Raw genomic sequence first — 26601 nt, 5'->3', positions numbered from 1 at the left:
CTGTATTGCAGTAATGAATCCTTCTGTCTCACTGTATATATTGCCTTTTCTTAGCCTTGTGTTGGATGCGTCTTGATAGATGTGTGGCTGTGTTAGATGATACGGGTGCTTGCCATGTAGTGTTTTCTTTTTCCAATTTACTTTCTTCGTATCTGTTGATGTTATGTGATCTAGAGGGTTGTAGAAGCGGTTATGAAATTGCAGTGGTGTAGCCGATGTATTTATATGAGTGATTGCTTTGTGTATTTTGCTAGTTTCTGCTCATTCTAGGAAGAATTTTCTTAAATTGTCTACCTGTCCATAATGTAGGTTTTTTATGTCGATAAATCCCCTTCCTCCTTCCTTTCTGCTTAATGTGAATCTTTCTGTTGCTGAATGTATGTGATGTATTCTATATTTGTGGCATTGTGATCGTGTAAGTGTATTGAGTGCTTCTAAGTCTGTGTTACTCCATTTCACTACTCCAAATGAGTAGGTCAATATTGGTATAGCATAAGTATTTATAGCTTTTGTCTTGTTTCTTGGTGTCAATTCTGTTTTCAGTATTTTGTTAGTCTTTGTCTATATTTTTCTTTTAGTTCTTCTTTAATATTTGTATTATCTATTCCTATTTTTTGTCTGTATCCTAGATATTTATAGGCATCTGCTTTTTCCATCACTTCTATGGAGTCGCTGTGGTTATCCAATATGTAATCTTCTTGTTTAGTGTGTTTTCCCTTGACTATGTTATTTTTCTTACATTTGTCTGTTCCAAGAGCCATATTTATATCATTGCTGAATACTTCTGTTATCTTTAGTAATTGGTCGAGTTGTTGATTTGTTGCTGCCAGTAGTTTTAGATCATCCATGTATAGCAAATGTGTGATTTTGTGTTGGTATGTTCCAGTAATATTGTATCCATAATTTGTATTATTTAGCATGTTGGATAGTGGGTTCAGAGCAAGGTACAACCAGAAAGGACATTTTATTTTGGTTGTTCCAATGTGATACATGTACCTTTGTGAACTTATCATTTCTGAGAAAGCATGCTGTCTCAGTGTGATTACCTGTAAATACCACATTAATGCAATAAATGCTCAAAATTATGCCCGTCAACCTCAATGCATTTTGCAATACGTGTAACGACATTCCTCTCTACAGCGAGTAGTTCGCCTTCTGTAATGTTTGCACATGCATTGACAACGCACTGACGCATGTTGTCAGGCATTGTCAGTGGATCACGATAGCAAATATCTTCAACTTTCCCCACAGAAAGAAACCTGGGGACATCAGATTTGGTGAATGTGCGGGCCATGGTATGGTGCTTCGACGAGCAATCCACCTGTCATGAAATATGCTATTCAATACCACTTCAACCACACGCGAGCTATGTGCCGGACATCCATCATGTTGGAAGTACATCGCCATTCTGTCATGCAGTGAAACATCTTGTAGTAACATTGGTAGAACATTACATAGGAAATCAGCATACATTGCACCATTTAGATCGCCATCAATAAAATGGGGGCCAATTATCATTCCTCCCATAATGCCGCACCATACATTAACCCACTAAGGTCGCTGATGTTCCACTTGTTGCAGCCATCATGGATTTTCCGTTGTCCAATAGTGCATATTATGCTGGTTTACATTACCACTTTTGGTGAATGATGCTTCGTCACTAAATAGAACGCGTGCAAAAAATCTGTCATCGTCCCATAGTTTCTCTTGTGTCCGGTGGCAGAACTGTACACAATGTGCAAAGTCATTGCCATGCAATTCTTGGTGCATAAAAATATGGTACGGATGCAATCAATGTTGATGTGGCATTCTCAACACCGACGTTTTTGAGGTTCCCGATTCTTGTGCACATTTGTCTGCTACTGATGTGTGGATTAGCCATGGCAGCAGCTAAAACACCTACTTGGGCATCATCATTTGTTGCAGGTCATGGTTGATGTTTCACATGTGACTGAACACTTCCTGTTTCCTTAAATAACGTAACTGTCTGGGGAATGGTCCGGACACTTGGATGATATCATCCAGGATACCGAGCAGCATACATAGCACATGCCTGCTGGGCATTTTGATCACAACAGCCATACATCAACACAATATCGACCTTTTCTGAAATTGGTAAACGGTTCATTTTAACATGGGTAATGTATCACGAAGTAAATACCGTCCACACTGATGGAATGTTGTGTGATACCACATACTTATATGTTTGCGACTATTACAGCACAATCTATCACAAAGCGAAAAAAGTGGTCCAACTAAAACATTCATATGTCTTCACGTACTACACGAATAAGTAATAAAAAATGGGGGTTCCTATTTTAAAAAATGCAGTTGATATCCGTTTGACCTATGGCAGCACCATCTAGCGGGCCAACCATAGTGCCATCTGCTTCCCCCCTTCAGTCTAGATGAGTTTTGTTCTTTTTAGTTTTTCAGTTTTATGCTTATTTCATGAGATATTTGGCCCAGTCACTATCAATGGAGCACCCCGTACATAGCATTTTCAGTTGAAAAACCTTTCTCGAAACCAAACTCACATTTTGTTAAAACTTTATTTTTACAAAGGTGTGAAGCTACTGTACAATACATTACTTTTTTCAAGAATTTTGGATAAGGCAGTCAGAAGACAGGTTGGGCAGTAGTTGTTGACATCAGACGTATCCCCTTTTTAAGCAGTGGTTTAACAATGGCATACTTCAGTCTACCTGGGAAAATATCCTGCTTCAGAGAGCTATTACATATGTGGCTAAGAAGCCCACTTAACTCTTGGGAACAAGCTTTTATTATCCTGCTGGAAATGCCATCAATTCCATGTGAGCTTTTATTCTTGAGAGAGTTCATTATCTTCCTAATTTCAGAAGGAGAGGTGGGTGGAATTTCAATTGTATCAAATTGTGTGGGTAAGGCCTCTGCCATTAACTGCCTTGCTTCTTCTAATGAACATTTAGATCCTATTTTCTCTACAACACTTAAAAAATGATTATTGTGCCTCATCCCGTACTTGCCGGGTTAGTCCCTTCTCCTCGCCACTGATGCCACACAGCATGGAGTTAGTGCAGTGCTCTCCCACCATGCCCCAATGGACCCAAACACCAAATTACTTTCATTCCCAAAACTCTCACACAAGCTCAGTGCAACTACTTGCAGACAGAGAAAGAGGCATTAGCTATTAACTATGCAGAGAATAAGTTCCACACCTATCTGTACAGCATGAAGTTCCAGTTGATCATGAACCACAAGCCATCACTCGTACTGTTTAGTCCTCGGTCCACACCACCAGACAAAACAGCACAAAGGCATCAGCGTTGAGCACTGTTTCTGTCTGCATATATGTATGACATCCTCTACAAACCTTCTGGTCACCATGCATACACCGACAATCTGTCTTGACTGCACACTGGCTTGGGTCCTGAGTTTGACATTCAGGAAGTTGTCATTTTTCAACTAGAAATGGTTCAAATGGCTCTGAGCACTATTAGACTTAACATCTGAGATCATCAGTCCCCTTTCAACTAGACTCTGACTCAGTACTGACCTTTCAGGAGTTCCCCCTCGATGTGTCAGCACTGGCAGCTCAAGCATGGGTGGACCCCATGTTTGGTTCCGTTGCCCAGTCGATTCAGCTAGGTTGGTCTAAGAGATTGCCCAGAGACACCCATAGTTCCATAGCCCACAACTCTCTCTTTGTGTCATGGCTCTCTTCTAACAGATGGCACAAGACTGGCCTCGGGTCAAGATTCCATCAGCTTTGCACCCCAAGGTCCTTAATCCACATACCATCCACTGGGGTGTTTCATGTATGAAGCACGTGGTCTGTCAATATACCTATTGTCCAGCTATCAACAGGGATATCAAGTTGATGGTTTGGTCTTGTACCACATGCAACTGCCAGCAGTCAGGAACCCCCAAGGTTTTTCACTCTGGCCCCAGGCTGACCCCTGGGAGAATCTTCAAATTGACTTTGCTGGCCCTTTTTGCAGTGGGTGTAACATTTTGGTCGACTTGTTCTCCAAGTTTACTTATATCAACCCACTCCCCTCTACCATGTTGGCAAGTGTCATTTGAGCCTTGTCCCATGTGCCTCTTATTGAGGTTCTTCCATCGCCCATCATCTCAGGTAACGGCCTCTAGTTTACCTCACAAAATTCGCCCATTTCCATGAACTCCAAAGGATTACACACCCACTCACCACCCCGTTCCATCCGCAATCCAACGGGGAGGCATAATAGATGGTGCAGACTTTCAAGAAGATGTTAACCACAGCCCACTCTGCTTCAATGGATGAGGCCCTCACACTGTTTTGGCCACCTATCAGGCCACCCTCATCACTGGGAAAAGCCCTGCTTAGTTACTAAATGGGCTGCTGCACCAGACTATCCTTACATGCTGTCTCTGCAGGACCTGAGCCACCTCTACCTCATGCTTGTCATCAGTTCAAGCTAGGCAACCTGGTAAGGGCATGATTGTTCGGTCACTATCCTTCCTGGGTTTCTGATACAGTTCATGTCTCTCACTGTCACTAGATGTATGATGTCTCCACAGAGTGCTATCTTTGTTGATGCAACCAGAACCAGCTATGCCCCCGATCAATGCAGTCAGTGGTGAAGGTGACCCAATCTTCAGCAGCTGCTCTGAGCATGGCTGTCACACACACACACACACACACACACACACACACACACACACACCACTGCTCTACCACCCATCATCATAGTTGATACCATAAGGGCCACTTCCGCTCCTGTATGTCATCTTCAGGGTTTACGTAACTGACACTGACAGTGAGCGGGAATTATCACAATTGTCCAAAGTTAGTCCGTACTTGCCACCTGCAATTCTGGTGGTGCTGCAAGCTATGCATGGCTGTCACAAGATAAAGCTGGAAAGAAGCGACACACTCAAAGTGACTGTCATGTCACCTGGTGGGATCCCGTGGCTTACCTGCCTGATGTAAGCAGGTGCAGCACCAGGAATAGCAGTACTCATTGGTGCTCCACATGATTGGCATATTTCACCAGCAGCCTTGTGATGAAAACTACCAAATTGAACCTGGACAACACTTGGACTGTGTGTTTCTGTGCTTCTTGTTCACTGCTTGTGTTTCCAGTGAATACGGGATAAAGAGTGTTAGTAAGTGTAAACCTCACCATTATAATTTTCTGTCTGATCACATGCAGCTCTTTTTCAAATATTGCTGAAAGAAACTGGTAACTGTGAGATAGATCTATAGTTTCCCATTTAATCTTGTTTGCCCTTTTTAAGAATTGGCCAAACTTCAGTATATTTTAAGCAATCTGGAAAATATTCCTCTTCAAAAGACTCATCGATTCTAAGGGAGAGTGGATGTGCAGTACTATGACAGCCTGTTTTTATTATTCTAGTGGGAACCTCACCCAAGCCCACTGAGTTAAAATTTATTGGAACATTATGATTTTCAGAACATAAGAGCTTGAAAGAGGGAAAACCTAAAACGCAAGCAGTTTCTCTCTGCATTACTAGGATTTGTACTTGCAGTGAGCAATCGCCAATATTACTACAACAAATGGAGAAACCATTAAAGGATTCACACATGACACTGAGATCTGTAACAGCTCTACCACTTATCATTAGTTTAGAGCAGCATTTTCTCTCCATTTCACTGCCAGCTTCATTTCTTATAAAAGACCAAACAACTTTGCAGTTATTTTTGGCATCTGAAATGAGTGTATTGTTTGTAGTGTGCTTTGCTGGTTTAACTACTTTATTAGTTTTTTGTCTGTGGTTACATATTATAAAAATTCAAGATTTTGATTAACTTCTGGCTTTACATGCAGTTTCTTCATTTTAATGCTACACAGTCTAATTTCTTTTATTACCCATGATCTCTTTTTATGAGATTCAATCTGTACTGTTACAAAAGGGAAGCATTCATTGCATGTACTCCTGAATTTGGTTGAAAAGTAGTTGTTGTCATTTGATGAAGTGTGTTTGCTGAATGACCACATGGCAAGGCTTAGTTTGTTATTAAATAATTCTACTTTTCTTGGCTGAAGTTCCTACATCCTTTTGTTGTGCAGCCTGAATTTAATTTTTACAGTGATACAAATAGTGCTGCATGGCCTGAGACTCCTAAATCTAGAATACAGTTTTCTTTGAGACTGTAATTATAACTCTTACAATATTATCAATACATGCTGAAGTGGGTGCTGTAACTCTTGCAGATTGATCATAATTTAGATTTATCCCATTTGAGGCTATCTGGTTCTTTAAATATGAAGTAAATTTAACATCAGTTCTTACACCTATGTTGAAGCCAGCACATATAACTATTTTCTTATGCAGTTTTTGATTTATGTCACAGTGTTCCAAAATTTATCTGTGAATATAGAGCTTACATGATATCCAGGAATGGGATATATACTGATGATTAACATGTTATACTCTTTAATTCTATTCTACAAATTTTAAATGTAAGTTCTTCATTTAGATGGCTAAAATTCTGTATAATTTCATAGTTTACTGAGAAATGAACTAGTATGCAAGAGCCTCCATACCCATTAGTTCTGCAAAAGTTGGCCAGTTTGTAGCCTGCAAGTTTATGGAGAAGACTGATATTTTCAGTTTTACGCTAATGTTCATTTACACATATTACTTTTACTGAATGTTCCATACTTTCTATCAGAATTTGCGTATCATAAAGCTTGCTGGTCATTCCTTCAGACCGACCTTCAATGTTCAAAGGCATAATGAAATTACTACTGCATATATTATCAGGTCAAGTATTTATACAACTAGTTTGATTACATGATAAGGAGACTTCCACCTGTGTACTGAATACTACTTCTGGGTTGTTAGTATTGAGCCAAATCCAGTTGGAGTGGGCCCCTTTCACTAGTTACCCCCCACGTGAGCACATAGGACAATGGCTTGTTTGTTTTTGCAGCTGCTTTCATGCATTATTTTGTCAATAGGCTTCTTCATATTGAATCTGAGTCTCTTCTTACCAGATCAATTCAAGTGGTTGGTTGGTTAGATTAAAAGAGGGGGAATGGGACCAAACTACGAGGTCATCAGTCCCTTGTTCCAAATAAAACAGTGCCACAAGTGTGAGAATAAAACAAACGAGACTGACAACTCAAAACAGAATGAAAGGAAAATCACAACAATGATGAAGGGCAACAAGCATGTAAATGGACGAAAGAGAACAAGAAAACCACAAAAACACAAGAAACAGGATGAAGAGATTAAAACAACAAAACAGGTTACCACAGCTGGCTGACCATGAGAATAAAAAAGGAGAAGCCAGCCACTCTGCAACACCTAGAAGCACTAGGGTGGAGGACACAGAGGGACAAAGGACATGTGCTAAAACTTAGATCAAATGATAAAACCCACCCTCACTAATAAAATGTAAAACTAAATCAGCCGATGAGGTATTGTCAGATAAAATTAGTGGCAACGAGTCCGGTAACCCAAGATTTTGTCACTGGGCAGTCAAAGTGGGACAGTGCACCAGAATATGGGCCATTGTTAACTGGGTGCCACACCGACACTCAGGCGGGTCTTCACGGTACAGGAGGTAACCGTGGGTCGCCCAAGCGAGGACAATGTGGTGCCGGCAGAGGACAACTGATTCCCTGTGAGAGGCCCACGTGGAAGACTTCCACACATTTGTAGTCCCCTTAATGACAAACAGTTTGTTGTATGTACTGTTATGCCATTCCGTCTCCCAAAGCTGAAAAACCCTATGGTGGGCGTAAGTCAGAATGCAGGTAAGGTTCAGAGATGCCCATCTCCAGAAGCGGTTTCCGCATAGCCTGCTCGGCCAGTCTGTTGGCAAGTTCATTGCATGGAATGCCAACGTGTCCTGGGGTCCACACAAACACCACTGAACGACGGGACCGGTCCAAGGCATAGATGGAATCCTGGATGGATGCTACCAAAGGATGGTGAGGGTAGCACTGGTCGATAGCTTGTAGGCTGCTCAAGGAGTCAGTACACAGAAGAAACGATTCCCCGGGGCATGAATGGATATACTGAAGTGCATGAGAAATGGCCACCAGCTCTGCAGTGAATACACTGCACCCATTGAGCAAGGAATGCTGTTCAAAATAGCCTCTGTGGACGTAGGAGAAGCCAACATGACCATCAGCCATTGAGCCGTCAGAGTAAACAACTTCAGAGCCTCAGAACACATCAAGAATTTCAGAGCCCCAGAACACATCAAAAATAGAGAGGAAGTGACAGCAGAGATCAGCAGGAGTAACTGAGTCCTTAGGATCATGCAAAAGGTACAGACAAATCTGCAGCCTAGGTGTAAACCATGGAGGTGTATGCGGCCGGACCTGGATGGGAGGTGGTAAAGTTCTGACAGAAGGGATCACATGTGAACTGCAATCATTAGCCCTGACCTGGGCTGGTGATGCGAGAGATGAACTGCCATTGGTGGAAAAAGGAGACAGTAATTCGGATGCTCAGGAGAACTATGAATGTGTGCAAGATAACTGGCGAGCAGTTGTGCACGTCGGATCTGCAATGGAGGGACTCCAGCCTCCACGAGGACACTGGTCACCAGACTTGTTCTAAAACCTCCCGTCACTGTGTGAACACCACAGTGGTGCACTGGGTTGAGTACATGCAACACTGAGGGCGCCGCCGAACCATAAATCAGACTCCCATACTCAAGGATTGAACAAGGGCTTTGTAGAGCTGCAGCAGAGTAGAGCGATCTGCACCCCAGTTGGTGTTGCTCAGGCAGCGGAGGGCACTGAGGTGCTGCCAGCACTTCCACTTAAGCTGATGAAGGTGAGGTACCCAAGTCAATTAGGTGTTGAAAACCAGTCCTAAGCATCAATATATCTCCACTACAGTGAGTGGCTCATCATGAAGATAAAGTTCTGGTTCCAGATGAATGGAACAATGCCAAGAAAAGTGCGTGACACACGACTTAGTGGCAGAAAACTGGAAGCCATGGGCAAGAGCCCATGACTGTGCCTTGTGGATTGCTCCCTGTACGTGCCGCTCAGCAACACCAGTGCTGGTGGAGCAGTACAAAACGCAGAAGTCATCTGCATACAGATGGTGATATGGATGGCCCTACAGTTGCTGCTAGACCGTTCACGGAAACTAAAAATAGTAATACACTCAATACAGAACCCTGCGAGACCCCATTCTCCTGGATAAGGAGGGAACTATGGGAGGCACCAACTTGGACATGTAAAGTATGGAGTGACAGGAAATTCTGGATAAAAATTGGGAGTGGGCCTCGGAGACCCCACCTGTATAATGTGGCAAGGATATGAAGTCACCAGGTGGTGTCATACACTTTGCGCAGATAAAAAAAGACGGCAACAAGGTGTTGGCATCTGGAAAAGGCTGTTTGGATGGCAAACTCGACAGACTCAAGATTATCAGTGGTAGAGTGCCCCTGGCAGAAGCCGCCCTGACATGGACCCAGTAGGCCACATGACCCCAGGACCCACCCCAACCACCGACACACCATATGTGGTGAGGCTGATGGGCTGATAGCTATCCGCATCAAGCGGTTTTTTACCGGGTTTGAGCACCGGAATGATGGTGCTCTCCCACCATTGCCAAGGAAAGACGCCATCGCACCAGATCCGGTTGAAGATGGCGAGGAGATGGCACTTGTAGTCAGACGAAAGATGTTTAATCATCTGACTGTGGATCCGATCTGGCCCAGGAGCTGTGTCAGGGCAATGTGCAGGGGCACTGAGGAGCTCCCACTCTGTAAATGGGGCGTTATAGGGTTCACTGTGGCGTGTAGTGAATGAGAGGACTTTTCTTTCAATCCACCTTTTGTGGGTGCAAAAAGCTGGGGGGTAGTTCTCCGACGCAGAGGCTCAAGCATAGTGCTCAGCAAAGTCCTCAGCAATTGCATTTGCATTGGTACATAGCACCCCATTGATGGTAATGCCAGGGACACCTGTTGGGGTCTGGGACCCAAAAAGACGTCTGATCTTCATCCAGACTTGGGAAGGTGATGTATGGCACCCAATGGTCGACACATACCCCTCCCAACACTCCTGTTTCCATCGTTTTATAAGCTGGCATACACGGGCACAGAGCTGCTTAAACGCTATCAGATCCTCTAGGGAAGGGTGTCGCTTATGTCACTGTAGAGCTCGCTGACACTCTGTAATTGCCTCAGCGACTTCTGGCGGCCACCAAGGGACTCTCTTTCGCCTGGGGCACACTAAAGAGCGAGGGATCGTGTTTTCTGCCGCAGAAATGGTTATGGTAGTCACCTGCTCAACCATCACATCGATGTTACCATGTGGGGCAGAGTCAATGGTGACAGCTGAGGTGAAAGTTTCCCAGTCCGCCTTGTTTAAAGCCCATCTGGGCAGGCATCTTAGGCCTGACGCCGGGGCAGTGACAGGAAGATGGGGACGTTGTCACTACCACACAGGTCGTCACGTGCTCTCCAGTGGATAGATGGGAGAAGTTCTGGGTTGTAAATTGATAAAACAATGGCCGAGTAACTACCCTGAGACACACTGAAATGTGTGGTGGCCCCAGTATTTAAGAGGCAGAGGTTGAACTGAGACAGTAAAGTTTCGACATCTTTGCCTCGGCCAGTAAGCATGGTGTCACTCCACAAGAGGTTATGGGCATTAACATCTACATCTACTACATCTACATCCATACTCCACAAGCCACCTGACGGTGTGTGGTGGAGGGTACCTTGAGTACCTCTATCGGTTCTTCCTTCTATTCCAGTCTCGTATTGTTCGTGGAAAGGATTGTCGGTATGCCTCTGTGTGGGCTCTAATCTCTCTGATTTTATCCTCATGGTCTCTTCGCGAGATATACGTAGGAGGGAGCAATATACTGCTTGACTCTTCGGTGAAGGTATGTTCTCAAAACTTTGACAAAAGCCCGTACCGAGCTACTGAGCGTCTCTCCTGCAGAGTCTTACACTGGAGTTTATCTATCATCTCCGTAACGCTTTCGCGATTACTAAATGATCCTGTAACGAAGCGCGCTGCTCTCTGTTGGATCTTCTCTATATCTTCTATCAACCCTATCAGGTACGGATCCCACACTGCTGAGCAGTATTCAAGCAGTGGGCGAACAAGCGTACTGTAACCTACTTCCTTTGTTTTTGGATTGCATTTCCTTAGGATTCTTCCAATGAATCTCAGTCTGGCATCTGCTTTACCGATGATCAACATTATATGATCATTCCATTTTAAATCACTCCTAATGCGTACTCCCAGATAATTTATGGTATTAACTGCTTCCAGTTGCTGATCTGCTATTCTGTAGCTAAATGATAAAGGATCTATCTTTCTGTGTATTCGCAGCACATTACACTTGTCTACATTGAGATTCAATTGCCATTCCCTGCACCATGCGTCAATTCGCTGCAGATCCTCCTGCATTTCAGTACAATTTTCCATTGTTACAACCTCTCGATACACCACAGCATCATCTGCAAAAAGCCTCAGTGAACTTCCGATGTCATCCACCAGGTCATTTATGTATATTGTGAACAACAACGGTCCTATGACACTCCCCTGCGGCACACCTGAAATCACTCTTACTTCGGAAGACTTCTCTCCATTGAGAATGACATGCTGCGTCCTGTTATCGAGGAACTCCTCAATCCAATCACACAATTGGTCTGATAGTCCGTATGCTCTTACTTTGTTCATTAAACAACTGAGGGGAACTGTATCGAACACCTTGCGGAAGTCAAGAAACACGGCATCTACCTGTGAACCCGTGTCTATGGCCCTCTGAGTCTCGTGGAGGAATAGCACGAGCTGGGTTTCACATGACCGTCTTTTTCGAAACCCATGCTGATTCCTACAGAGTAGATTTCTAGTCTCCAGAAAAGTCATTATACTCTAACACAATACGTGTTCCAAAATTCTACAACTGATCGACGTTGGATATATAGGTCTATAGTTCTGCACATCTGTTCGACATCCCTTCTTGAAAACGGGAATGACCTGTGCCCTTTTCCAATCCTTTGGAACGCTACGCTCTTCTAGAGACCTACGGTACACCATTGCAAGAAGGGGGCAAGTTCCTTCGCGTACTCTGTGTAAAATTGAACTGGTATCCCATGAGGTCCAGAGGCCTTTCCTCTTTTGAGCGATTTTAATTGTTTCTCTATCCCTCTGTCATCTATTTCGATATCTACCATTTTGTCATCTGTGCGACAATCTAGAGAAGAAACTACAGTGCAATCTTCCTCTGTGAAACAACTTTTTAGTATTTCGGCCTTTAGTCTGTCATCCTCTGTTTCAGTACCATTTTGGTTACAGAGTGTCTGGACATTTTGTTTTGATCCACCTACCGCTTTGACATAAGACCAAAATTTCTTAGGATTTTCTGCCAAGTCAGTACATAGAACTTTACTTTCGAATTCATTGAACACCTCTCGCATAGCCCTCCTCACACTACATTTCGCTTCGCGTAATTTTTGTTTGTCTGCAAGGCTTTGGCTATGTTTATGTTTGCTGTGAAGTTCCCTTTGCTTCCGCAGCAGTTTTCTAACTCGGTTGTTGTACCACGGTGGCTCTTTTCCACCTCTTATGATCTTGCTTGGCACATACTCATCTAACGCATTATGTACGACAGTTTTGAACTTTGTCCACTGATCCTCAACACTATCTGTACTTGAGGCAAAACTTTTGTGTTGAGCCAACAGGTACTCTGAAATCTGCTTTTTGTCACTTTTTCTAAACAGAAAAATCTTCCTACCCTTTTTAATATTCCTATTTACGGCTGAAATCATCGATGCCGTAACCGCTTTATGATCGCTGATTCCCTGTTCTGCGTTAACTTTTTCAAATAGTTCGGGTCTGTTTGTCACCAGAAGTAGGAAAGGTTTAGGGAGTTGATCAATCATTGAAGCTAATACATTCAGGGGTATTGCACCATCAGGAGGAAGATTACATTGCAGACAGTTATTTCCTGTGTCATGCGTATTCTGACAGCCACAGCTTCAAGAGGGGTTGGAAGGGGCACAGGTTCACTACAGACTGAATTTAGGACAAACGCAAACTCCACCTGGCACTCGATTATAGTTGATAAGGTTCCTGTAATACCTGTTATAGCCACGCAGGGAAGGGGTCCACATTGCTGGGAACCAGGTTTCCTGGAGGGCAATGCAGAAAGCAGGTGTAAAGCTTAACAGTTGCCATAGCTCAGCCAGGCGGTGTAAAAAACTGCCGCAATTCCACTGGAGGATGACATCATCGTGAGACTGGCAAGGCATGGAACATTCAATGAGGCAGTTTACGCCTCAGGGTCACCTGCTGCCACTGACGTTTTGCCTGAGCAGTCTATATCCATTGTGTCTGAGGGTCCGGAGAAATCCAGGTCCTCAGCAGATGCCAGAATCTCCACCCCATCGCCAGACACGGAGCTTGTAGGTAGGAGTGGTGTGGGTGCCACCACAAGTTCCATGTTCTTAGGGGTTTTCTTTTTCGATTTCTCGCTCTGTTCCTTGGGTTCTTGGGTTTTCCTGGCTGGGAGAATCTTACTGAATCAGTCTCCGGGACTGAAGATGAGCATGAAACCCTATGACCAGCTGCTTTTGAGCTCTTCAGCTGCTGGCAGGCGTCATCTTCCCCACTAGCAGAAACCCAGGAAGAGAGTGACCCAAGGGACCACTTCCTAGCGAGAGGGGCTGAAGAAGCCTTATGCTTCTCTGGCTCAGAAGCGGGGACTGAAATCCCCATTGGTTGGGGGGGTTGTTGCTCCCAAAGTACGTGGTGCGGGAGCAACAGGGAGGGAAGTGCCCCCCACCATCAAGGGGGCAGGTGCAGTCTCCCAGTTCTGAGAGGCGACAGGAATTCAAGGAACTGATGGGGCGAGAAGTGTTCTCGTAGCTGCGGCGTATGAGGAGGTCATAGCCACAGGATGTAGGCGCTCAAATTTCCTCTTAGCCTCAGTGTAAGTCAGTTGGTCCAGGGTCTTATACTGATTTTCCTCTCTGTCTGTAAAATCCTGCAGTCTGGCTAACAAGGTGAATGATGCTCTCCACAGTTGTCACAGATGGGAGATGGAGCGCATGGAGTATTGGGATGCAATGGACGTCCACAGTCTCAACAGGTGGGGCTGGAAGTACAGCGGAAAGACTTATGGCCGAACTTCCAGGACTTAAAAAACTGCATTGGGGGATGGATATATGACTTGACGTCACAGTGGTAGACCATCACCTTGACCTCCTCAGGCAATGTGTCATCCTCAAAAGCCAAGATGAAGGCACCAGTGGCAACCTGGTTATCCCTCGGACCCCAATGGATGCATAAGACAAAATGGACTCCTCACCGCTCTAAATTGGTGCGCAGCTCATTGTCAGACTGCAAAAGAAGGTCCCTGTGGAATATAATACCCTGGACCATATTTAAGATCTTATGAGGGATGATGGTAACAGAAACATCCCCAAACTTGCCACAAGCGAGTAATGCCCGTGACAGGGCATTGGATGCTGTTATCATCAAAACTGACCCAGAGCACATTTTGGACAAGCCCTCCACCTCCCCAAACTTGTCTTCCAAATATAATATAAAAAAAAAAAAAAAAACTGAGGCTTCATGGACATGAAAGATTCCCCATCAACTTTCGTACATATGAGGTACTGGGGCGAATAAGCTTCACTGCAATCCTTAGCCTGGCTTTCCTCCCATGGCGTGGCCAGGGAGGGCAACGACTTGGGGTCATATTTCTTAGCATTAAAGTTAAACTTTCCCCACTTAGAGACTGCTGGTGGTGGACCACCAGCAAGAGATGACATGGTGTGTCACCCACCCTGATGCCACCCACTCTGACCAGGGGCCCTCCCGAAGGGCTCCACTGAGTCGCAGCAAATGCCACCTGGCAGGATGGCCATTGCCGGGAGTCCCGATGCCCAGGGTGATGGGCTTCTACTCCTTGGCATACATGGGGAGTTAATGGTGCAGGCATCAGCAGAGCAATCCCTGTGTTGTCAGGGGGGCTACAACCAACGGGGTACATGGCGGCCCCACCACAACAGACTGGCTACCATGCTGGATGTGATGTACAAAGATGTCCTTGGTCACCGTCGGCACAGAAAGTGACACTGCATAGTGCATGGTGGAAAACACACCCAGGAAAGTGTCCTCACCAAAGAGATGGAGAATGCGTGGGGCCACAATGCGACGATGAGAAAGTGGGCTAAAGATCTCACTGCACGATGGACCTGATGCACCACGTAAGATGCCCTTCCCCAATTGGCTCGCTCTTTGGGAAAATTTTGAAAAATTGAGGTCAAACCCTACAGGGGACCATCATATACAGGCCAAAACATGAGAGACTCTCTTTAGTTGCAAGGCAGGGATACCTCGGGCCTATTCTTACCTACGGACCTGCAGGGGGGGGGGGTTCAAGTGGTGTCCATGGGTTGTGAAACTAGCTTTTTCCCAACTGTTGACATTGAGAAGTCTTACATTTTTACACTTCAAATCAAATTTTTGATTCATTCATCAAATTTCTCTACTTATGTATGACCAGTTCACTAGCTCAAACTTCATAGGTATATTCATTGTTATCACATTTTTAGTCAACAGGAACTGCAAGACAATGATCACTTTTTTTAGAAATGCTTTGGCCTCATTGCAGTAAACATTATTTGATCCTGCTAAAAGACCACCACAGTCACTTTTAGTAGAATCACTGCCACTAACCCCTCTAAGTACAAATGCACTCTTCAGTATACATAGTTAATTTGCTCCCTGTCTCAGGAACAGTCTACGTACAGGAGGCTGAAATGGGGATACTCTTGGATCACAGACTACAATGCACAGTGATAAATTGAAACCTACATCTTCTTCATTGCCATGCCAAAGGTTCTATCATTTCTACTGTTCAGATCAGCATACCACCAGGGTATGCATAACAAGAAGTTAGCATATACGTTATTATGGAAGGTGGTGGGGGGGGGGGGGGGGGGCAGCTGAACTTTGAACTTCTTATCGGAGGTCTTCAAGTTGTACTGCTGCTGGTCATCCTGTTCTAGGGCAGTTCATGAGTAACCACATGTTTGGGTTGTGGAATAACGTAGGATGACAGGGGTAGCTATAATCATAATTGCATAGTTAACTAAATTTTGTTAGCACTGCCTTTTCAGAGGTGGTATTCATGCTTCCACAAGGAGACTATCGAAAGGGCTCATGTGAAAAGCTCGAGTAGACTAATGTATTCCATTGTCATGGACAGAATCCAAAAAGGCTGGAGCTGCAGGTACTACTGACCCACAAACAACGTTTTTTTATCCTAAATGGGATAAAATTAGTGCTCTCCAGAATTTTAGTAAAATCATTCCATTCATTTCCTGGGATATGTCACTGAGGGAAAGGGGATTATTGAGCTTCTTCATGCAGGTTTTCTTGAGTTGTGTATTTGGTAGCCACATTTGTAAGTTCGTTATCAAAAATAAGTCCTAGAAGACAATAACTGCTTCACTGCCTCCAGAAGTTGGCTCTCCGTATACACGAATTGATGGCTGGAAGAATGTGGTATGTTACATTTTCCCAACATTGTGTTGTTTTCTTGTGGAACAGCAAGGTACGAGACCCCTCTGCATTGTGTCAATTTGTGGTAGTTCTAGGAGACATCATTAGATGGGTGTAGTACACAGAAGCAGTGAGTGTCCACTGGAAGAATATGGTGTGTCCAGTGAACAGGCAAGTTTAAATAGGTGGAAAAGGGCTGTAAATATATTAGAGTGGAAAGATAAGAAGCATAAAAATCTAAGTGACAGTGGCAAGTCCTCCAAGGAAGAGATTCCTGTGAAGTTTGCCCTGGTCAGTGTAAGTACTCTTGCACGACATCATTATTGTACTTCGATACTGAAATATTTATATATAGGAGTACTAAAGTTTTTTAAATCTTAATATTTGTGAATTTTAGGTATCACAACAGGGCTTTATAGTTTGAGCAGTTGTCATTCTTCCTCTGTTCCAGGCGTCACGCAAAAAAGACTGCAAGAACTTAAATATGGATTTTGTAAGTGACCTATATAATAAAATTTTTACCAACTATCATATGATGAATAGTCCTAAGTTCTCCTGAAATACATTGGTATAGGTGAACCTGTGAGAAGACAACTGGGGAACACAGAACAAACACCTAGAAGACAGGCTACATTCCATTACGAATAGGATGGCAAATGAGTTTGTTTAATGACTTGCTGTAATAGTTTTGTTATAAGCTGAAAGTGAGTAGAAACTCTCCAACAGAGAATTAATGAAAGTCACAACTGCTAAAGGCAGAAGATGGTTACACACAAATAGGCCTCATACAATTTAATACGAACAAATATGAAGAGCTTCCCAAAAATTCCAAGTTGTTACAGTCAGAATGTGTCAGTAAAGGACCACTTAAGCCTGATTTATCTATTAAAGAAATGTACAGACTACTCATTAATCAAAACCCTCAGCTCACAGCCAGACTGACATTGTGTAAAAGAATATTTGACCATGACTTCACCTTAAGGTTCTGTGTACCGAGGTCAGATACATGCAGACAGTGTGACTTATACTTTATAAACTTAAAACTGCTGAAAATGAAAATCAGTTACAGATGGAGGAGGAGAGTAACCTGCATCACTATAGAGCTGGAGAAGCCCGTAAACAAATGGAAATCCATGATACAAGTGTGAGTAGTATCACAATATGTGTTGACTTACAGCAAGTACTATACTGCCCTTTCCCTTATGCATTTCAGTATGCATGTTACAATTTTGCTGTTCATAACATGAATACAGCTTGTGCTTCTATGTATTTACAGAATGAATCAATTGCCAAATGGGGCTCTAAGGAAATTGCTTCATTTGCATTAAAACATATTATGACAAATTTTCAGAAACTAACCAATGGTGAAGAAAGGAAGTTAATAATTTGGTCAGACCATTGTGTTACTCAGAACAACAATTGATGCATTGTTTTCTTACACATCTACTCTATTTGTAGTGGGTATTTTAAAGAAATACACCAGAAATTTATGGTCTCTGGCCACAGCTTCTTCCTGTGTGACCCAAACTTTGCCCTCATTGAGCATCACAAAATGTTATTTAAACCTATGGTCCCTGAAGACTGGAAACATGTCATTGCAAAATCTCAGATGAATAAAGCATTCTCTGTGATGGAAACGAACCAAAACTACTTCAATGACAGTCAGTGCATGGTGGCTGGACTAAAAAAACACGAAGTGAAAATAACAGAGTTATGTGGCCCAGAATGTCCCAAGATGACCCTGTTTCACTGTACACAAGGTTATCACCCAACATTTTGCAACCATGGAATTGTCATCCAGTGTGTCTACCTACTTACAAGTTATTTGACCCTAATCAGTTAACGGTCTACCTGATGTTGCTTCTGATCTGCAAAGAGAAAAAAAATGGATCTGATAGATATGATGCAGTTCGTGGATAAATAAGAACAGCATGACTTCTACCGAAATCTGCCTGTTCTGTTTCAATGTGTGGAAATTAGAGGAAAGGCCTAACAGCAAGTTTGATGTAATTAGTTGTGTTGAACATTACTCGGTTGATGGACAAATAAGACCACCACCACCACCACCACCACCACATTCAGAAGAATTTTCTACCATGTGTGTGTTACATTTTAAAGTGTGCTGTGTCACACGTATTGGTTAAAGCTGTATTGCTTAAAGCTGTACTGTGCATTTGAAATAATACATCTCTGATTCTGAAATGGTTTTCTGTTACAGTATTATTCCTTACCACTTTCTAAAATTGGAAACATCCACTAGACTTGAATAACATGGTATGTTGCCACTGCAGCATTCCCCAGTTCAAGCCACTTAAACACAGAACAACATTTGATGCACCTATGAACGATGCTCAAAATGGTGCGCCCAAATAAGGTGCCAATTGAAACTTTAAGGTGCAACATTTAACTTAGAGTTTGATAGATTTCTACAGGATATTTGTCTGGTAGATTACGTAGACTGTGAAGTCTGCTGTTGTGTGGCTTTGAAATGCTTTCACTACATGAAGTTAAGCAGTAAAGTATTTTACCTGTCGACATCCTACTGCTATGGAAAGTCAAGGTGTTAAATATTTTACTGATAACAGTTACTACTGCTGTGTAAATCATTAATCACAGCAGTTGAGATGCTCATAAATTAGGCATAAGGAGACCACTGAGTGAAACTTGGTAACTGATTCCGCCTGCTCTCTGATCAAAGGTTTCAGTTTTATTCCATTTTTTCAATCAACGCTTTTCTGTTAACCAACATTAGTGAGCAAGTAAAATGCTGTCAATAGCAACAGGGAGAAATGCAGTACTTCCTTCTTTCACCACACACATCATCTTTCGTAGTATTTGTACAGTTCTCTAATGAAAAATCTATCAGGTTCTAAAATATTTGAGCTTTCTCATATGCATTTCTACAGATCAGAGAAATACACTGATCATCCAGAACATTATGACCACCAAACTACTATTACCCATTCAGACTATACCAGCATCACCTGGCAAGGAATGACTGCTAGTCACACACACACACACACACACATGGTGTGTGTAGTGTCAGCAAGTGTGCTGTCCATGTGCAGAAAGGGGAAGGCATGTGATCTACCCGAGTTTGATCGAGGGCAGAATGCAACATCCCAGAGGTTTGGCACAAGCATTTTGGAAACTGCATGACTTTTCAAGTGTTCGAGGAGTGCTGTGGTGAGTGTCTTCAACACGTGGTGAAACCACGTGCAGATGTCTTTGGGGTGAACGGCCACCCCTCATCACAGATGTCAGACGTCTTAGGCTGGGCAGACTGGTAAAACAGGACAGGCGGCAAACTGTTGTGTAACTAACACAAGACTTTAAATGCTGGGCAGAGTCCAAGTGTGTGTGTGTTCACACAAAGGGCACCGAACGTTCCTAATGATGGGCCTTTGCAGCTGGCAACCCACGCATATGCCAATGTTAATACTACGACATCAGCAACTATGACTTAAGTAGGTACGTAACCATTGACACTGGATGTTGGTGCAGTGACAGAGTGTTGCATGGTTTTATGAATCTCAATACCAATGGGAGGCTGAGAATCCATCATCTTCAGGGGGAACAGCTCCTTAATGTCTGTGCTGTTCAGGATGGAGACGACTGGCAGCAGCTCCATTATGCTCTGGGGAGCATTCACGTGGGCATCAGGGATCCAGTGAAGCTCTGCAAGACACCATGATGACCAAAGAGTATCGTACACTGGTTGACCACATACACCCCTTTGTGACACCTAAGTTTCCCGAAGGCAGTGGCATTGTTCAACAAAATAATGTGCCGTGTCACAAGGCCAGGAGTGTGTGGAGTGGTTCAAGGAACACAGTGGCGAGTTACAATTGATGTGCTGCCTTCTCCCCTCCCCCCAATAGCCAGATCTGGACCTGATCGACCACATTTGGGATGTGATTGAATGCGGCATCAGAGATTTCCCCTCCCTCCAGAGAATTTATGCGAATTAGGTAACTTGTGTGTACAGATGTGGTGCCAGTTCCCTCCAGAAACCTACCAAGGCCTCATTGCTTTTATACCACAACACGCTGTTGCTGTTATCCATGCCAAAGCTGGTCATACTGGCTCTTAGGTAGGTGGTCTTAATATTCCGGCTGATCAGTGAAACAGGGTACCTTCCATTCGGAAAGCAGTTGCACTCAGCGGCTGTTAATTGACTTGTAAATTATAGATTGCAGCAATCAGTTGTCCTTTTTAAATTTTAACATGCAGATCCAGATTTTGGCTAGCAGCTAGTCATTCTCAATGCACTATTATTTTTTTCGCTCAATGAATGTAAGTCCCTGTTGATCAGGCTTCACCACAGCACTCCTCGAACACTTGAAAAGTCATGCATTTTCCAAAATGCTTGTGCCAAACCTATGGGTGAACATTCATCTATAATTTACAACTGATCAGCAAATGTCTTAGCCGGAAATGAGCCCTGTGTGTCATTAATAACATCCGCCAGGCAAATATTTCCTGGAACCATAGAAAATTTCAATTTGAACATTGAATCAACAATGTGGTTGACATTGTTATGCAAAAATAAAGTATTTATACATTTAAAATCGGAAACAAAGAATCACAGCAGTAGGAATGCCCATATGTGAGTGATGTAGAAACAGCACTAAGTAGAGTCCATAGCTGGAGTGAAACTGCTCTGTGAGGTACGATTCCAGTTTTATTCTTTTTTTATATTCACTTTTTTTAATTGGGAAAAGTGAGTGAGCAAGAACAATGATGTAATCAGCATTTTAAGGCAGACATTACTTTTTATGCCAAAGGCATTCTCTTTCCTCATATTTGAAGGATTCTATTGAAAAGTTTTTGAGAATGAAAAATTAGTGGAAAGTTTTTGGCACAGGTGACAGAAATATGTCAAGGCCACACAATAGACTACATAGTCTGCATAACCTATCAGATAAATATTCTCTAGTACTCTTTACAATTCTAAGATTCTATAACAGGCAGTCAAATGAAAATGAGGCAGAAGGAAAAAAGTAAGTAAACTCTTTATTATTTCAAAAGTAATTGCCACAACTATTAACACATTTACCCAATGTGAGAAAATGGTCAATGCCTTCATGGAAAAATATTTGCAGTTGCCAACAGAATGATGATTGTATCCTGGTGTGCATCTCTTTGTCCGAAGCAAATCGTTGACCACTAATGTCTTTTTTCAGGGCTCTTAGAATATGGAAATTGCATGGGGAGAAATTAGGACTGTATGGAGGCTGCATAAGCACTTCCCAGAAAAACTTCTGCAGCATATTCAAAACAACTTTGGCAACACGTGACCCGTATTATAGTGTTTGTAGCATGGGTGGTGGTTTTCATTGCATCTTGTACTACTTGGTAGATTATCTTCTCTGCGTTTATTGTGCTCTGTATTTTAGCAGTGGCTCTTCATAGCGAGCAACATTATAAGAAAGAGTTATGTTGTTGGTGTGGGGCTAATACAATAATCAGATAGTGGTTACTATCACAAAGATCACCATGAATATGCCATTGGATGATATGTGAGAAGTTAGGGCTGCATATTGTCGGGTCTATTGCAGAGTATGATGCTTAGGCTGAAATGTGTTGAGGTTCCTGAATTTATTAGGCAGAGGTTAAGATCAAAAGCGGAGATTAATCTCTTCACAAGTTGCCCCCTACTAGTAATCATCTTGCTGCCACTTATGTGATTACGATTATCAAGGTATAATAAAATGAAACATGTAAGGTAATCGTTTCACCAGATCTTTCATCTCTTCGTAAGTGATTTTCTGGTCATGAGGTGTACATCACTTTTCATATCAGTAACACACTGTCCCCTATTTCGTGATAATACAGAACTAGCTGTCCCTCTTCCAACTTTCTTGGTGTCCCCCCGTCAATTCTATCTGTCAAGAACCCCATATCGTCGGCAGTACTCCATAACAGGGCAGACAATTGCAGTGTATGTATCTCTCTAGTAGATTTGTTGCATCTTCTGAGTACTCTGCCAATAAAATGTGGCCTTTGGTTTGCATTCCCAATATTTTCTTTGTGATGGTTCCAATTTAAGTTGTTTGCAACTGTAATCTCTATGCATTTAATTGACACTACAACCTTTAAATGTGTGTTATTTATAGAGTAGCTGAAATTTAATGAGCTCTCTCATCAGGGAGGATTCTAGCTCTGGCAGAACTGATGAATTTGTTATTCATTTCTTCTATTCTTCTCTTTTACTTAGTGTAATTTTTAAGGTTGGAGATCTGGGTAGGAAGCAGATTGGACACTTCCACCACCCAGCATCTTAGTTTCTTTCATTCAATGGGTCAGATTTGGCAATGGGTCTATCGATTTCTGGAGAATGATGCCACGGAATGCGCCTTCCTGTCTTGTGACACCAGAGGAATGCAGTGCGTCCAGCTGTAGCAGCTGAAAGATTCATGCTAGCTCTGTAAGACTGGCAGTCAAGGGAGACAGATATCTTTCTTTTGGGCAATTTTTCGATCTGGTTGGTTATAGTTGGTGGTTTACAGCACATGGCAGACATGATTTTGAAAATTTTGTGGCAGGTATGGTGAAAGCAATGACCTCACAAAACCTGTGATCAAGTCTACCAGACTGGCATGTTCACACATTTTCCCACTTGTTTTAAGTGCTTTATATTGTGTAGCCGTGGCTGCTTTAATCATCAGTGATCAATTTTTCATTTTTTCCAAAGTTTAAACTCCTCCAAATTTACCTTCTATTTGGTTCATGAAAAATAATGGTTTAGTAGCTGTAAAAAAATCTGTTCAAGTGAATAAATTGTTTCGTTCCTTGTCTCCTGGCTTGTTCTTCCTATAGAGTAGCCAGGGTAGGGAAAGCCAAATGACTGTAATTTTCTGCTTTGAAGTCTCTAAACTTATCCGCCAAGACAGGCAGATCAGTACATCACTGTGATATAATTTAGTTCATTTCACTTGTGAATCATCAACACTGTTGCCATCTTCTCCAATCAATGACTCTCCATACTGGTGCTACACAACTGCAGCAAAGGCCTTCTGGCAGGAGCCCAGGGTTCCCAAGAAGACTGGCATCTACTCCCTGGTATGTGTTGAGAGTTGATCACTCTGGCATCAGAAGTGCAATTCCTGTATTTTCAGAGTACTGTACCGAGTGGGAACACAGCGATGTCACCACATCAAATTGGCTTCCGCATTGGTTTACAAGTGCATTTTTGTGTCTCAGTAGTTATTGTAAATAAAAAGATCTTTTATAGCATTATTTAGTTGGTGTTACTAATGAATCTTCCCCGGAACTGGTCTGTACTAAAATAAACAATTTAGGCAAGAAGTTCTGTACCAAAACAGGGGACTAAAAATTACTTCTGTCAAAAAGTCTGTGATGGAATGCGAAGTGTAATCAAAAGAAGTATAGCCAAGAGCATAGCCGCGTTGGCATCAATGACTGTCATAAAGGGTTTGAACATACAAAAAGTAAGAAAACTGAAAATGGGATATTGCAAAACGAGAAATGAAGGAAGTGCTTCAATAGCTGCAGTTCTAAGTTCACAACACTTGCAGTCGTGGAAAGTTGTGAGGCCACTGAGCTAAGGTTCCCTGTCTCATACGCTGATACACCAAAACGTTATGACCACTGCACACCATGACATTGGATGCCATCTGGTGGCATTGTGGGCATGTGATGCTGTAACAAATGTATGTAAGTGGAGCTGACATGGATGGGGGTTCATCCTGGTGAATATATGGGCTGCAAATGGGGAAATCCATTGAGATGAGCAATTTTGACAAAGGGCAGATTATTATTATTATTCATCTACATCTACATCTACATTTATACTCTGCAAGCCACCCAACGGTGTGTGGTGGAGGGTACTTTACGTGCCACTGTCATTACCTTCCTTTTCTGTTCCAGTCGCGTATGGTTCAAGGGAAGAACGACTGTCTGAAAGCCTCCGTGCGCGCTCGAATCTCTCTAATTTTACATTCGTGATCTCCTCGGGAGGTATAAGTAGGTTAGGTTAGTGTTTTTTTTAACATCCCGTCGACAATGAGGTCATTAGAGATGGAGCACATGCTCGGGTTAGGGAAGGATGGGGAAGGAAATCGGCCGTGCCCTTTCAAAGGAACCATCCCGGCATTTGCCTGAAACAATTTATGTGATCATTCCACTTCAAATCGTTCCGCACGCATACTCCCAGATATTTTACAGAAGTAACTGCTACCAGTGTTTGTTCCGCTATCATATAATCATACAATAAAGGATCCTTCTTTCTATGTATTCACAATACACTATATTTGTCTATGTTAAGGGTCAGTTGCCACTCCCTGCACCAAGTGCCTATCCGCTGCAGATCTTCCTGCATTTCGCTACAATTTTCTAATGCTGCAACTTCTCTGTATACTACAGCATCATCCGCGAAAAGCCACATGGAACTTCCGACACTATCTACTAGGTCATTTATATATATTGTGAAAAGCAATGGTCCCATAACACTCCCCTGTGGCACGCCAGAGGTTACTTTAACGTCTGTAGACGTCTCTCCATTGATAACAACATGCCATGTTCTGTTTGCTAAAAATTCTTCAATCCAGCCACACAGCTGGTCTGATATTCCATAGGCTCTTGCTTTGTTTATCAGGCGACAGTGCAGAACTGTATCAAACACCTACTGGAAGTCAAGGAAAATAGCATCTACCTGGGAGCCTGTATCTAATATTTTCTGGGTCTCATGAACAAATAAAGCGAGTTGGGTCTCACACGATCGCTGTTTCCGGAATCCATGTTGATCCCTAGAGGGTAGTTTCTGGGTTTCCAAAAACAACATGATACTCGAACAAAAAACATGTTCTAAAATTCTACAACAGATTGACGTCAGAGATATAGGTCTATAGTTTTGCGCATCTGCTCGACGACCCTTCTTGAAGACTGGGACTACCTGTGCTCTTTTCCAATCATTTGGAACCTTCCGTTCCTCTAGAGGCTTGCGGTACACGGCTGTTACAAGGGGGGGCAAGTTCTTTCGCGTACTCAGTGTAGAATCGAATTGGTATCCCATCAAGTCCAGTGGACTTTCCTCTGTTGAGTGATTCCAGTTGCTTTTCTATTCCTTGGACACTTATTTCGATGTCAGCCAATTTTTCGTTTGTGCGAGGATTTAGAGAAGGAACTGCAGTGCGGTCTTCCTCTGTGAAACAGCTTTGGAAAATGGTGTTTAGTATTTCAGCTTTACGCGTGTCATCCTCTGTTTCAATGCCATCATCATCCCGGAGTGTCTGGATATGCTATTTCGAGCCACTTACTGATTTAACGTAAGACCAGAACTTCCTAGGATTTTCTGTCAAGTCGGTACATAGAATTTTACTTTCGAATTCACTGAACGTTTCACGCATAACCCTCCTTACGCTAACTTTGACATCGTTTAGCTTCTGTTTGTCTGAGAGATTTTGGCTGCGTTTAAACTTGGAGTGAAGCTCTCTTTGCTTTCGCAGTAGTTTCCTAACATTATTATTATTATTATTATTATTATTATTATTATTATTATTATGTAGAGCCTGTGAATGAGTATCTCAAAATCTGTGAAGCTGGTTGAATGTTAACATGCTACTGTAATGAGCATCTACAGTAGGCGTTAGGACAGTGAAACTACCACTAGATGCTAAATAGTTGGACATCTACAACTCTTCATGGAGGCTTGTCTGCTCTGTGCAGGGATAGATGCCACCTAGTAGCTACCCATTCTTCTTCTACTGTATTTCTTTCCCCCATTCCTGTCAATTGTTCCCTTATGCTCTCCCTGAAACTCTGTACAACCTCTGGTTCTTTCAGTTTATCCAGGTCCCATCTCCTTAAATTCCCACCTTTTTGCAGTTTTTCAGTTTTAATCTACAGGTCACAACCAATAGATTGTGGTCAGAGGTCGTACAGGATTTGGGGTGGCAGTCATCCAAACAAAGGCATTTCTCATTGCGGAGGACCTTCACATGAAATTTCAAACACCAACTTTCTCTCAGAGTGTGAAAATATTCTGTTGGCACCCACCCACATAGCCAGAAATGATCATCATAAAAATCCACATCTGCCCCTGGAAATGTCTTACAATTTAAAACCTGGTTCCTAAATCTCT

This window comes from Schistocerca cancellata, chromosome 4 (genome assembly GCF_023864275.1).
Source record: "Schistocerca cancellata isolate TAMUIC-IGC-003103 chromosome 4, iqSchCanc2.1, whole genome shotgun sequence".
NCBI lineage: Eukaryota > Metazoa > Arthropoda > Insecta > Orthoptera > Acrididae > Schistocerca > Schistocerca cancellata.
The sequence above is the reverse complement of the archived record's forward strand: the minus strand, read 5'-3'. Positions refer to the sequence as shown.